Source organism: Loxodonta africana, chromosome 11, assembly GCF_030014295.1.
Source record: "Loxodonta africana isolate mLoxAfr1 chromosome 11, mLoxAfr1.hap2, whole genome shotgun sequence".
In the NCBI taxonomy this organism is placed as follows: domain Eukaryota; kingdom Metazoa; phylum Chordata; class Mammalia; order Proboscidea; family Elephantidae; genus Loxodonta; species Loxodonta africana.
In genome coordinates, this window is record NC_087352.1 from 109,292,353 (window position 1) to 109,307,387 (window position 15,035).

Below are 15,035 nucleotides of genomic sequence, written 5' to 3' on the forward strand. Positions count from 1 at the left end.
AGTGTTGCTACAGCGAGGCCCAGGGAAAACAGACTGCCTAGAGAAATCCTAGCAAAGCCCTGTGTTTCCCCACAGGAATGTATGTCAGTTTCAGTTCTTTGCCAGCAACGGAGCTCACAGGCAACGTCAGATTGCGTGTATGTCAGTGAGAGAAAGAACACTGTGACTTCCCCCGTTCCTCTGACGAAAGCGGTTAGAGGGAGAAAAGCGTCCTTTGCTTTCGCTTTCCCGCAGTGAGCTCGGCAGATCTGCCCTTCGCGAAGGGCCGTTTTCCCCCGGAGAACTGCCTCGCGGTAGCCCTGTTCTGGAAGTGGAACGAGTATGCAGTGTTAGCGTTCAGCTATTGTGAAGGCTCGCTTTGGCCCAGGGCAAACGAAGCGCCGGGGGAAATCTTAGCAGAGCCCGGCGCCTTTCCACGGTTCAAAGCGTGGAACAGCAGACTCTTTTGCAAAGAAGAGAGCGCACAGGCAACAGCAGCCCGCACGTTTCTCAGTGAAAGGGAGAACTCCCTGACTTCATCCAGTCCTCTGAGCAAAGCAGGCAGAGGGAGAGAAACTTTCTTTCCTTCCTCTTTCCTGCAACGAATTCCTCCTTTGCTCTTGCAAACGCAAGGCTTCTTCTGAAAAACTACGTCGCGGTGCAGGGATCCTTCCAGAGGAGCAACGGCATAGTTTTAGCTGGAAGGGCTTGGCAGAGCAGCCGGGGAGAAAAGGCCTCTTGCGATTCTCTTTTCTTTCTGCCTGAATGCGGTCAATTGGCACTTGCCAAAGCAAGGTTTCCCAGCACAAACTACAAAGCAGCAGCTCCCTCCTGGCAGAGGAAATCCCATGCAGTGTTGCCCTGGCGAGATAGTGTTGCTACAGCGAGGCCCAGGGAAAACAGACTGCCTAGAGAAATCCTAGCAAAGCCCTGTGTTTCCCCACAGGAATGTATGTCAGTTTCAGTTCTTTGCCAGCAACGGAGCTCACAGGCAACGTCAGATTGTGTGTATCTCAGTGAGAGAAAGAACACTGTCAGTTCCCCCGTTCCTCTGACGAAAGCGGTTAGAGGGAGAAAAGCGTCCTTTGCTTTCGCTTTCCCGCAGTGAGCTCGGCAGATCTGCCCTTCGCGAAGGGCCGTTTTCCCCCGGAGAACTGCCTCGCGGTAGCCCTGTTCTGGAAGTGGAACGAGTATGCAGTGTTAGCGTTCAGCTATTGTGAAGGCTCGCTTTGGCCCAGGGCAAACGAAGCGCCGGGGGAAATCTTAGCAGAGCCCGGCGCCTTTCCACGGTTCAAAGCGTGGAACAGCAGACTCTTTTGCAAAGAAGAGAGCGCACAGGCAACAGCAGCCCGCACGTTTCTCAGTGAAAGGGAGAACTCCCTGACTTCATCCAGTCCTCTGAGCAAAGCAGGCAGAGGGAGAGAAACTTTCTTTCCTTCCTCTTTCCTGCAACGAATTCCTCCTTTGCTCTTGCAAACGCAAGGCTTCTTCTGAAAAACTACGTCGCGGTGCAGGGATCCTTCCAGAGGAGCAACGGCATAGTTTTAGCTGGAAGGGCTTGGCTGAGCAGCCGGGGAGAAAAGGCCTCTTGCGATTCTCTTTTCTTTCTGCCTGAATGCGGTCAATTGGCACTTGCCAAAGCAAGGTTTCCCAGCACAAACTACAAAGCAGCAGCTCTCTCCTGGCAGAGGAAATCCCATGCAGTGTTGCCCTGGCGAGATAGTGTTGCTACAGCGAGGCCCAGGGAAAACAGACTGCCTAGAGAAATCCTAGCAAAGCCCTGTGTTTCCCCACAGGAATGTATGTCAGTTTCAGTTCTTTGCCAGCAACGGAGCTCACAGGCAACGTCAGATTGTGTGTATCTCAGTGAGAGAAAGAACACTGTCAGTTCCCCCGTTCCTCTGACGAAAGCGGTTAGAGGGAGAAAAGAGTCCTTTGCTTTCGCTTTCCCGCAGTGAGCTCGGCAGATCTGCCCTTCGCGAAGGGCCGTTTTCCCCCGGAGAACTGCCTCGCGGTAGCCCTGTTCTGGAAGTGGAACGAGTATGCAGTGTTAGCGTTCAGCTATTGTGAAGGCTCGCTTTGGCCCAGGGCAAACGAAGCGCCGGGGGAAATCTTAGCAGAGCCCGGCGCCTTTCCACGGTTCAAAGCGTGGAACAGCAGACTCTTTTGCAAAGAAGAGAGCGCACAGGCAACAGCAGCCCGCACGTTTCTCAGTGAAAGGGAGAACTCCCTGACTTCATCCAGTCCTCTGAGCAAAGCAGGCAGAGGGAGAGAAACTTTCTTTCCTTCCTCTTTCCTGCAACGAATTCCTCCTTTGCTCTTGCAAACGCAAGGCTTCTTCTGAAAAACTACGTTGCGGTGCAGGGATCCTTCCAGAGGAGCAACGGCATAGTTTTAGCTGGAAGGGCTTGGCAGAGCAGCCGGGGAGAAAAGGCCTCTTGCGATTCTCTTTTCTTTCCGCCTGAATGCGGTCAATTGGCACTTGCCAAAGCAAGGTTTCCCAGCACAAACTACAAAGCAGCAGCTCTCTCCTGGCAGAGGAAATCCCATGCAGTGTTGCCCTGGCGAGATAGTGTTGCTACAGCGAGGCCCAGGGAAAACAGACTGCCTAGAGAAATCCTAGCAAAGCCCTGTGTTTCCCCACAGGAATGTATGTCAGTTTCAGTTCTTTGCCAGCAACGGAGCTCAGAGGCAACGTCAGATTGTGTGTATCTCAGTGAGAGAAAGAACACTGTGACTTCCCCCGTTCCTCTGACGAAAGCGGTTAGAGGGAGAAAAGCGTCCTTTGCTTTCGCTTTCCCGCAGTGAGCTCGGCAGATCTGCCCTTCGCGAAGGGCCGTTTTCCCCCGGAGAACTGCCTCGCGGTAACCCTGTTCTGGAAGTGGAACGAGTATGCAGTGTTAGCGTTCAGCTATTGTGAAGGCTCGCTTTGGCCCAGGGCAAACGAAGCGCCGGGGGAAATCTTAGCAGAGCCCGGCGCCTTTCCACGGTTCAAAGCGTGGAACAGCAGACTCTTTTGCAAAGAAGAGAGCGCACAGGCAACAGCAGCCCGCACGTTTCTCAGTGAACGGGAGAACTCCCTGACTTCATCCAGTCCTCTGAGCAAAGCAGGCAGAGGGAGAGAAACTTTCTTTCCTTCCTCTTTCCTGCAACGAATTCCTCCTTTGCTCTTGCAAACGCAAGGCTTCTTCTGAAAAACTACGTCGCGGTGCAGGGATCCTTCCAGAGGAGCAACGGCATAGTTTTAGCTGGAAGGGCTTGGCAGAGCAGCCGGGGAGAAAAGGCCTCCTGCGATTCTCTTTTCTTTCTGCCTGAATGCGGTCAATTGGCACTTGCCAAAGCAAGGTTTCCCAGCACAAACTACAAAGCAGCAGCTCTCTCCTGGCAGAGGAAATCCCATGCAGTGTTGCCCTGGCGAGATAGTGTTGCTACAGCGAGGCCCAGGGAAAACAGACTGCCTAGAGAAATCCTAGCAAAGCCCTGTGTTTCCCCACAGGAATGTATGTCAGTTTCAGTTCTTTGCCAGCAACGGAGCTCACAGGCAACATCAGATTGTGTGTATCTCAGTGAGAGAAAGAACACTGTGACTTCCCCCGTTCCTCTGACGAAAGCGGTTAGAGGGAGAAAAGCGTCCTTTGCTTTCGCTTTCCCGCAGTGAGCTCGGCAGATCTGCCCTTCGCGAAGGGCCGTTTTCCCCCGGAGAACTGCCTCGCGGTAGCCCTGTTCTGGAAGTGGAACGAGTATGCAGTGTTAGCGTTCAGCTATTGTGAAGGCTCGCTTTGGCCCAGGGCAAACGAAGCGCCGGGGGAATCTTAGCAGAGCCCGGCGCCTTTCCACGGTTCAAAGCGTGGAACAGCAGACTCTTTTGCAAAGAAGAGAGCGCACAGGCAACAGCAGCCCGCACGTTTCTCAGTGAAAGGGAGAACTCCCTGACTTCATCCAGTCCTCTGAGCAAAGCAGGCAGAGGGAGAGAAACTTTCTTTCCTTCCTCTTTCCTGCAACGAATTCCTCCTTTGCTCTTGCAAACGCAAGGCTTCTTCTGAAAAACTACGTCGCGGTGCAGGGATCCTTCCAGAGGAGCAACGGCATAGTTTTAGCTGGAAGGGCTTGGCAGAGCAGCCGGGGAGAAAAGGCCTCCTGCGATTCTCTTTTCTTTCTGCCTGAATGCGGTCAATTGGCACTTGCCAAAGCAAGGTTTCCCAGCACAAACTACAAAGCAGCAGCTCTCTCCTGGCAGAGGAAATCCCATGCAGTGTTGCCCTGGCGAGATAGTGTTGCTACAGCGAGGCCCAGGGAAAACAGACTGCCTAGAGAAATCCTAGCAAAGCCCTGTGTTTCCCCACAGGAATGTATGTCAGTTTCAGTTCTTTGCCAGCAACGGAGCTCAGACGCAACATCAGATTGTGTGTATCTCAGTGAGAGAAAGAACACTGTGACTTCCCCCGTTCCTCTGACGAAAGCGGTTAGAGGGAGAAAAGCGTCCTTTGCTTTCGCTTTCCCGCAGTGAGCTCGGCAGATCTGCCCTTCGCGAAGGGCCGTTTTCCCCCGGAGAACTGCCTCGCGGTAGCCCTGTTCTGGAAGTGGAACGAGTATGCAGTGTTAGCGTTCAGCTATTGTGAAGGCTCGCTTTGGCCCAGGGCAAACGAAGCGCCGGGGGAAATCTTAGCAGAGCCCGGCGCCTTTCCACGGTTCAAAGCGTGGAACAGCAGACTCTTTTGCAAAGAAGAGAGCGCACAGGCAACAGCAGCCCGCACGTTTCTCAGTGAAAGGGAGAACTCCCTGACTTCATCCAGTCCTCTGAGCAAAGCAGGCAGAGGGAGAGAAACTTTCTTTCCTTCCTCTTTCCTGCAACGAATTCCTCCTTTGCTCTTGCAAACGCAAGGCTTCTTCTGAAAAACTACGTCGCGGTGCAGGGATCCTTCCAGAGGAGCAACGGCATAGTTTTAGCTGGAAGGGCTTGGCAGAGCAGCCGGGGAGAAAAGGCCTCTTGCGATTCTCTTTTCTTTCTGCCTGAATGCGGTCAATTGGCACTTGCCAAAGCAAGGTTTCCCAGCACAAACTACAAAGCAGCAGCTCCCTCCTGGCAGAGGAAATCCCATGCAGTGTTGCCCTGGCGAGATAGTGTTGCTACAGCGAGGCCCAGGGAAAACAGACTGCCTAGAGAAATCCTAGCAAAGCCCTGTGTTTCCCCACAGGAATGTATGTCAGTTTCAGTTCTTTGCCAGCAACGGAGCTCACAGGCAACGTCAGATTGTGTGTATCTCAGTGAGAGAAAGAACACTGTCAGTTCCCCCGTTCCTCTGACGAAAGCGGTTAGAGGGAGAAAAGCGTCCTTTGCTTTCGCTTTCCCGCAGTGAGCTCGGCAGATCTGCCCTTCGCGAAGGGCCGTTTTCCCCCGGAGAACTGCCTCGCGGTAGCCCTGTTCTGGAAGTGGAACGAGTATGCAGTGTTAGCGTTCAGCTATTGTGAAGGCTCGCTTTGGCCCAGGGCAAACGAAGCGCCGGGGGAAATCTTAGCAGAGCCCGGCGCCTTTCCACGGTTCAAAGCGTGGAACAGCAGACTCTTTTGCAAAGAAGAGAGCGCACAGGCAACAGCAGCCCGCACGTTTCTCAGTGAAAGGGAGAACTCCCTGACTTCATCCAGTCCTCTGAGCAAAGCAGGCAGAGGGAGAGAAACTTTCTTTCCTTCCTCTTTCCTGCAACGAATTCCTCCTTTGCTCTTGCAAACGCAAGGCTTCTTCTGAAAAACTACGTCGCGGTGCAGGGATCCTTCCAGAGGAGCAACGGCATAGTTTTAGCTGGAAGGGCTTGGCTGAGCAGCCGGGGAGAAAAGGCCTCTTGCGATTCTCTTTTCTTTCTGCCTGAATGCGGTCAATTGGCACTTGCCAAAGCAAGGTTTCCCAGCACAAACTACAAAGCAGCAGCTCTCTCCTGGCAGAGGAAATCCCATGCAGTGTTGCCCTGGCGAGATAGTGTTGCTACAGCGAGGCCCAGGGAAAACAGACTGCCTAGAGAAATCCTAGCAAAGCCCTGTGTTTCCCCACAGGAATGTATGTCAGTTTCAGTTCTTTGCCAGCAACGGAGCTCACAGGCAACATCAGATTGTGTGTATCTCAGTGAGAGAAAGAACACTGTGACTTCCCCCGTTCCTCTGACGAAAGCGGTTAGAGGGAGAAAAGCGTCCTTTGCTTTCGCTTTCCCGCAGTGAGCTCGGCAGATCTGCCCTTCGCGAAGGGCCGTTTTCCCCCGGAGAACTGCCTCGCGGTAGCCCTGTTCTGGAAGTGGAACGAGTATGCAGTGTTAGCGTTCAGCTATTGTGAAGGCTCGCTTTGGCCCAGGGCAAACGAAGCGCCGGGGGAATCTTAGCAGAGCCCGGCGCCTTTCCACGGTTCAAAGCGTGGAACAGCAGACTCTTTTGCAAAGAAGAGAGCGCACAGGCAACAGCAGCCCGCACGTTTCTCAGTGAAAGGGAGAACTCCCTGACTTCATCCAGTCCTCTGAGCAAAGCAGGCAGAGGGAGAGAAACTTTCTTTCCTTCCTCTTTCCTGCAACGAATTCCTCCTTTGCTCTTGCAAACGCAAGGCTTCTTCTGAAAAACTACGTCGCGGTGCAGGGATCCTTCCAGAGGAGCAACGGCATAGTTTTAGCTGGAAGGGCTTGGCAGAGCAGCCGGGGAGAAAAGGCCTCTTGCGATTCTCTTTTCTTTCTGCCTGAATGCGGTCAATTGGCACTTGCCAAAGCAAGGTTTCCCAGCACAAACTACAAAGCAGCAGCTCTCTCCTGGCAGAGGAAATCCCATGCAGTGTTGCCCTGGCGAGATAGTGTTGCTACAGCGAGGCCCAGGGAAAACAGACTGCCTAGAGAAATCCTAGCAAAGCCCTGTGTTTCCCCACAGGAATGTATGTCAGTTTCAGTTCTTTGCCAGCAACGGAGCTCAGAGGCAACGTCAGATTGTGTGTATCTCAGTGAGAGAAAGAACACTGTGACTTCCCCCGTTCCTCTGACGAAAGCGGTTAGAGGGAGAAAAGCGTCCTTTGCTTTCGCTTTCCCGCAGTGAGCTCGGCAGATCTGCCCTTCGCGAAGGGCCGTTTTCCCCCGGAGAACTGCCTCGCGGTAGCCCTGTTCTGGAAGTGGAACGAGTATGCAGTGTTAGCGTTCAGCTATTGTGAAGGCTCGCTTTGGCCCAGGGCAAACGAAGCGCCGGGGGAAGTCTTAGCAGAGCCCGGCGCCTTTCCACGGTTCAAAGCGTGGAACAGCAGACTCTTTTGCAAAGAAGAGAGCGCACAGGCAACAGCAGCCCGCACGTTTCTCAGTGAAAGGGAGAACTCCCTGACTTCATCCAGTCCTCTGAGCAAAGCAGGCAGAGGGAGAGAAACTTTCTTTCCTTCCTCTTTCCTGCAACGAATTCCTCCTTTGCTCTTGCAAACGCAAGGCTTCTTCTGAAAAACTACGTCGCGGTGCAGGGATCCTTCCAGAGGAGCAACGGCATAGTTTTAGCTGGAAGGGCTTGGCAGAGCAGCCGGGGAGAAAAGGCCTCCTGCGATTCTCTTTTCTTTCTGCCTGAATGCGGTCAATTGGCACTTGCCAAAGCAAGGTTTCCCAGCACAAACTACAAAGCAGCAGCTCTCTCCTGGCAGAGGAAATCCCATGCAGTGTTGCCCTGGCGAGATAGTGTTGCTACAGCGAGGCCCAGGGAAAACAGACTGCCTAGAGAAATCCTAGCAAAGCCCTGTGTTTCCCCACAGGAATGTATGTCAGTTTCAGTTCTTTGCCAGCAACGGAGCTCACAGGCAACGTCAGATTGCGTGTATGTCAGTGAGAGAAAGAACACTGTGACTTCCCCCGTTCCTCTGACGAAAGCGGTTAGAGGGAGAAAAGCGTCCTTTGCTTTCGCTTTCCCGCAGTGAGCTCGGCAGATCTGCCCTTCGCGAAGGGCCGTTTTCCCCCGGAGAACTGCCTCGCGGTAGCCCTGTTCTGGAAGTGGAACGAGTATGCAGTGTTAGCGTTCAGCTATTGTGAAGGCTCGCTTTGGCCCAGGGCAAACGAAGCGCCGGGGGAAATCTTAGCAGAGCCCGGCGCCTTTCCACGGTTCAAAGCGTGGAACAGCAGACTCTTTTGCAAAGAAGAGAGCGCACAGGCAACAGCAGCCCGCACGTTTCTCAGTGAAAGGGAGAACTCCCTGACTTCATCCAGTCCTCTGAGCAAAGCAGGCAGAGGGAGAGAAACTTTCTTTCCTTCCTCTTTCCTGCAACGAATTCCTCCTTTGCTCTTGCAAACGCAAGGCTTCTTCTGAAAAACTACGTCGCGGTGCAGGGATCCTTCCAGAGGAGCAACGGCATAGTTTTAGCTGGAAGGGCTTGGCAGAGCAGCCGGGGAGAAAAGGCCTCCTGCGATTCTCTTTTCTTTCTGCCTGAATGCGGTCAATTGGCACTTGCCAAAGCAAGGTTTCCCAGCACAAACTACAAAGCAGCAGCTCTCTCCTGGCAGAGGAAATCCCATGCAGTGTTGCCCTGGCGAGATAGTGTTGCTACAGCGAGGCCCAGGGAAAACAGACTGCCTAGAGAAATCCTAGCAAAGCCCTGTGTTTCCCCACAGGAATGTATGTCAGTTTCAGTTCTTTGCCAGCAACGGAGCTCACAGGCAACGTCAGATTGTGTGTATCTCAGTGAGAGAAAGAACACTGTCAGTTCCCCCGTTCCTCTGACGAAAGCGGTTAGAGGGAGAAAAGCGTCCTTTGCTTTCGCTTTCCCGCAGTGAGCTCGGCAGATCTGCCCTTCGCGAAGGGCCGTTTTCCCCCGGAGAACTGCCTCGCGGTAGCCCTGTTCTGGAAGTGGAACGAGTATGCAGTGTTAGCGTTCAGCTATTGTGAAGGCTCGCTTTGGCCCAGGGCAAACGAAGCGCCGGGGGAATCTTAGCAGAGCCCGGCGCCTTTCCACGGTTCAAAGCGTGGAACAGCAGACTCTTTTGCAAAGAAGAGAGCGCACAGGCAACAGCAGCCCGCACGTTTCTCAGTGAAAGGGAGAACTCCCTGACTTCATCCAGTCCTCTGAGCAAAGCAGGCAGAGGGAGAGAAACTTTCTTTCCTTCCTCTTTCCTGCAACGAATTCCTCCTTTGCTCTTGCAAACGCAAGGCTTCTTCTGAAAAACTACGTCGCGGTGCAGGGATCCTTCCAGAGGAGCAACGGCATAGTTTTAGCTGGAAGGGCTTGGCAGAGCAGCCGGGGAGAAAAGGCCTCTTGCGATTCTCTTTTCTTTCTGCCTGAATGCGGTCAATTGGCACTTGCCAAAGCAAGGTTTCCCAGCACAAACTACAAAGCAGCAGCTCTCTCCTGGCAGAGGAAATCCCATGCAGTGTTGCCCTGGCGAGATAGTGTTGCTACAGCGAGGCCCAGGGAAAACAGACTGCCTAGAGAAATCCTAGCAAAGCCCTGTGTTTCCCCACAGGAATGTATGTCAGTTTCAGTTCTTTGCCAGCAACGGAGCTCACAGGCAACATCAGATTGTGTGTATCTCAGTGAGAGAAAGAACACTGTGACTTCCCCCGTTCCTCTGACGAAAGCGGTTAGAGGGAGAAAAGCGTCCTTTGCTTTCGCTTTCCCGCAGTGAGCTCGGCAGATCTGCCCTTCGCGAAGGGCCGTTTTCCCCCGGAGAACTGCCTCGCGGTAGCCCTGTTCTGGAAGTGGAACGAGTATGCAGTGTTAGCGTTCAGCTATTGTGAAGGCTCGCTTTGGCCCAGGGCAAACGAAGCGCCGGGGGAAATCTTAGCAGAGCCCGGCGCCTTTCCACGGTTCAAAGCGTGGAACAGCAGACTCTTTTGCAAAGAAGAGAGCGCACAGGCAACAGCAGCCCGCACGTTTCTCAGTGAAAGGGAGAACTCCCTGACTTCATCCAGTCCTCTGAGCAAAGCAGGCAGAGGGAGAGAAACTTTCTTTCCTTCCTCTTTCCTGCAACGAATTCCTCCTTTGCTCTTGCAAACGCAAGGCTTCTTCTGAAAAACTACGTCGCGGTGCAGGGATCCTTCCAGAGGAGCAACGGCATAGTTTTAGCTGGAAGGGCTTGGCAGAGCAGCCGGGGAGAAAAGGCCTCCTGCGATTCTCTTTTCTTTCTGCCTGAATGCGGTCAATTGGCACTTGCCAAAGCAAGGTTTCCCAGCACAAACTACAAAGCAGCAGCTCTCTCCTGGCAGAGGAAATCCCATGCAGTGTTGCCCTGGCGAGATAGTGTTGCTACAGCGAGGCCCAGGGAAAACAGACTGCCTAGAGAAATCCTAGCAAAGCCCTGTGTTTCCCCACAGGAATGTATGTCAGTTTCAGTTCTTTGCCAGCAACGGAGCTCACAGGCAACGTCAGATTGTGTGTATCTCAGTGAGAGAAAGAACACTGTCAGTTCCCCCGTTCCTCTGACGAAAGCGGTTAGAGGGAGAAAAGCGTCCTTTGCTTTCGCTTTCCCGCAGTGAGCTCGGCAGATCTGCCCTTCGCGAAGGGCCGTTTTCCCCCGGAGAACTGCCTCGCGGTAGCCCTGTTCTGGAAGTGGAATGAGTATGCAGTGTTAGCGTTCAGCTATTGTGAAGGCTCGCTTTGGCCCAGGGCAAACGAAGCGCCGGGGGAAATCTTAGCAGAGCCCGGCGCCTTTCCACGGTTCAAAGCGTGGAACAGCAGACTCTTTTGCAAAGAAGAGAGCGCACAGGCAACAGCAGCCCGCACGTTTCTCAGTGAAAGGGAGAACTCCCTGACTTCATCCAGTCCTCTGAGCAAAGCAGGCAGAGGGAGAGAAACTTTCTTTCCTTCCTCTTTCCTGCAACGAATTCCTCCTTTGCTCTTGCAAACGCAAGGCTTCTTCTGAAAAACTACGTCGCGGTGCAGGGATCCTTCCAGAGGAGCAACGGCATAGTTTTAGCTGGAAGGGCTTGGCAGAGCAGTCGGGGAGAAAAGGCCTCCTGCGATTCTCTTTTCTTTCCGCCTGAATGCGGTCAATTGGCACTTGCCAAAGCAAGGTTTCCCAGCACAAACTACAAAGCAGCAGCTCTCTCCTGGCAGAGGAAATCCCATGCAGTGTTGCCCTGGCGAGATAGTGTTGCTACAGCGAGGCCCAGGGAAAACAGACTGCCTAGAGAAATCCTAGCAAAGCCCTGTGTTTCCCCACAGGAATGTATGTCAGTTTCAGTTCTTTGCCAGCAACGGAGCTCAGAGGCAACGTCAGATTGTGTGTATCTCAGTGAGAGAAAGAACACTGGGACTTCCCCCGTTCCTCTGACGAAAGCGGTTAGAGGGAGAAAAGCGTCCTTTGCTTTCGCTTTCCCGCAGTGAGCTCGGCAGATCTGCCCTTCGCGAAGGGCCGTTTTCCCCCGGAGAACTGCCTCGCGGTAGCCCTGTTCTGGAAGTGGAACGAGTATGCAGTGTTAGCGTTCAGCTATTGTGAAGGCTCGCTTTGGCCCAGGGCAAACGAAGCGCCGGGGGAAATCTTAGCAGAGCCCGGCGCCTTTCCACGGTTCAAAGCGTGGAACAGCAGACTCTTTTGCAAAGAAGAGAGCGCACAGGCAACAGCAGCCCGCACGTTTCTCAGTGAAAGGGAGAACTCCCTGACTTCATCCAGTCCTCTGAGCAAAGCAGGCAGAGGGAGAGAAACTTTCTTTCCTTCCTCTTTCCTGCAACGAATTCCTCCTTTGCTCTTGCAAACGCAAGGCTTCTTCTGAAAAACTACGTCGCGGTGCAGGGATCCTTCCAGAGGAGCAACGGCATAGTTTTAGCTGGAAGGGCTTGGCAGAGCAGCCGGGGAGAAAAGGCCTCCTGCGATTCTCTTTTCTTTCTGCCTGAATGCGGTCAATTGGCACTTGCCAAAGCAAGGTTTCCCAGCACAAACTACAAAGCAGCAGCTCTCTCCTGGCAGAGGAAATCCCATGCAGTGTTGCCCTGGCGAGATAGTGTTGCTACAGCGAGGCCCAGGGAAAACAGACTGCCTAGAGAAATCCTAGCAAAGCCCTGTGTTTCCCCACAGGAATGTATGTCAGTTTCAGTTCTTTGCCAGCAACGGAGCTCACAGGCAACGTCAGATTGTGTGTATCTCAGTGAGAGAAAGAACACTGTGACTTCCCCCGTTCCTCTGACGAAAGCGGTTAGAGGGAGAAAAGCGTCCTTTGCTTTCGCTTTCCCGCAGTGAGCTCGGCAGATCTGCCCTTCGCGAAGGGCCGTTTTCCCCCGGAGAACTGCCTCGCGGTAGCCCTGTTCTGGAAGTGGAACGAGTATGCAGTGTTAGCGTTCAGCTATTGTGAAGGCTCGCTTTGGCCCAGGGCAAACGAAGCGCCGGGGGAAATCTTAGCAGAGCCCGGCGCCTTTCCACGGTTCAAAGCGTGGAACAGCAGACTCTTTTGCAAAGAAGAGAGCGCACAGGCAACAGCAGCCCGCACGTTTCTCAGTGAACGGGAGAACTCCCTGACTTCATCCAGTCCTCTGAGCAAAGCAGGCAGAGGGAGAGAAACTTTCTTTCCTTCCTCTTTCCTGCAACGAATTCCTCCTTTGCTCTTGCAAACGCAAGGCTTCTTCTGAAAAACTACGTCGCGGTGCAGGGATCCTTCCAGAGGAGCAACGGCATAGTTTTAGCTGGAAGGGCTTGGCAGAGCAGCCGGGGAGAAAAGGCCTCCTGCGATTCTCTTTTCTTTCTGCCTGAATGCGGTCAATTGGCACTTGCCAAAGCAAGGTTTCCCAGCACAAACTACAAAGCAGCAGCTCTCTCCTGGCAGAGGAAATCCCATGCAGTGTTGCCCTGGCGAGATAGTGTTGCTACAGCGAGGCCCAGGGAAAACAGACTGCCTAGAGAAATCCTAGCAAAGCCCTGTGTTTCCCCACAGGAATGTATGTCAGTTTCAGTTCTTTGCCAGCAACGGAGCTCAGAGGCAACGTCAGATTGTGTGTATCTCAGTGAGAGAAAGAACACTGTGACTTCCCCCGTTCCTCTGACGAAAGCGGTTAGAGGGAGAAAAGCGTCCTTTGCTTTCGCTTTCCCGCAGTGAGCTCGGCAGATCTGCCCTTCGCGAAGGGCCGTTTTCCCCCGGAGAACTGCCTCGCGGTAGCCCTGTTCTGGAAGTGGAACGAGTATGCAGTGTTAGCGTTCAGCTATTGTGAAGGCTCGCTTTGGCCCAGGGCAAACGAAGCGCCGGGGGAAATCTTAGCAGAGCCCGGCGCCTTTCCACGGTTCAAAGCGTGGAACAGCAGACTCTTTTGCAAAGAAGAGAGCGCACAGGCAACAGCAGCCCGCACGTTTCTCAGTGAAAGGGAGAACTCCCTGACTTCATCCAGTCCTCTGAGCAAAGCAGGCAGAGGGAGAGAAACTTTCTTTCCTTCCTCTTTCCTGCAACGAATTCCTCCTTTGCTCTTGCAAACGCAAGGCTTCTTCTGAAAAACTACGTCGCGGTGCAGGGATCCTTCCAGAGGAGCAACGGCATAGTTTTAGCTGGAAGGGCTTGGCAGAGCAGCCGGGGAGAAAAGGCCTCCTGCGATTCTCTTTTCTTTCTGCCTGAATGCGGTCAATTGGCACTTGCCAAAGCAAGGTTTCCCAGCACAAACTACAAAGCAGCAGCTCTCTCCTGGCAGAGGAAATCCCATGCAGTGTTGCCCTGGCGAGATAGTGTTGCTACAGCGAGGCCCAGGGAAAACAGACTGCCTAGAGAAATCCTAGCAAAGCCCTGTGTTTCCCCACAGGAATGTATGTCAGTTTCAGTTCTTTGCCAGCAACGGAGCTCACAGGCAACGTCAGATTGTGTGTATCTCAGTGAGAGAAAGAACACTGTGACTTCCCCCGTTCCTCTGACGAAAGCGGTTAGAGGGAGAAAAGCGTCCTTTGCTTTCGCTTTCCCGCAGTGAGCTCGGCAGATCTGCCCTTCGCGAAGGGCCGTTTTCCCCCGGAGAACTGCCTCGCGGTAGCCCTGTTCTGGAAGTGGAACGAGTATGCAGTGTTAGCGTTCAGCTATTGTGAAGGCTCGCTTTGGCCCAGGGCAAACGAAGCGCCGGGGGAAATCTTAGCAGAGCCCGGCGCCTTTCCACGGTTCAAAGCGTGGAACAGCAGACTCTTTTGCAAAGAAGAGAGCGCACAGGCAACAGCAGCCCGCACGTTTCTCAGTGAACGGGAGAACTCCCTGACTTCATCCAGTCCTCTGAGCAAAGCAGGCAGAGGGAGAGAAACTTTCTTTCCTTCCTCTTTCCTGCAACGAATTCCTCCTTTGCTCTTGCAAACGCAAGGCTTCTTCTGAAAAACTACGTCGCGGTGCAGGGATCCTTCCAGAGGAGCAACGGCATAGTTTTAGCTGGAAGGGCTTGGCAGAGCAGCCGGGGAGAAAAGACCTCTTGCGATTCTCTTTTCTTTCTGCCTGAATGCGGTCAATTGGCACTTGCCAAAGCAAGGTTTCCCAGCACAAACTACAAAGCAGCAGCTCTCTCCTGGCAGAGGAAATCCCATGCAGTGTTGCCCTGGCGAGATAGTGTTGCTACAGCGAGGCCCAGGGAAAACAGACTGCCTAGAGAAATCCTAGCAAAGCCCTGTGTTTCCCCACAGGAATGTATGTCAGTTTCAGTTCTTTGCCAGCAACGGAGCTCACAGGCAACGTCAGATTGTGTGTATCTCAGTGAGAGAAAGAACACTGTGACTTCCCCCGTTTCTCTGACGAAAGCGGTTAGAGGGAGAAAAGCGTCCTTTGCTTTCGCTTTCCCGCAGTGAGCTCGGCAGATCTGCCCTACGCGAAGGGCCGTTTTCCCCCGGAGAACTGCCTCGCGGTAGCCCTGTTCTGGAAGTGGAACGAGTATGCAGTGTTAGCGTTCAGCTATTGTGAAGGCTCGCTTTGGCCCAGGGCAAACGAAGCGCCGGGGGAAATCTTAGCAGAGCCCGGCGCCTTTCCACGGTTCAAAGCGTGGAACAGCAGACTCTTTTGCAAAGAAGAGAGCGCACAGGCAACAGCAGCCCGCACGTTTCTCAGTGAAAGGGAGAACTCCCTGACTTCATCCAGTCCTCTGAGCAAAGCAGGCAGAGGGAGAGAAACTTTCTTTCCTTCCTCTTTCCTGCAACGAATTC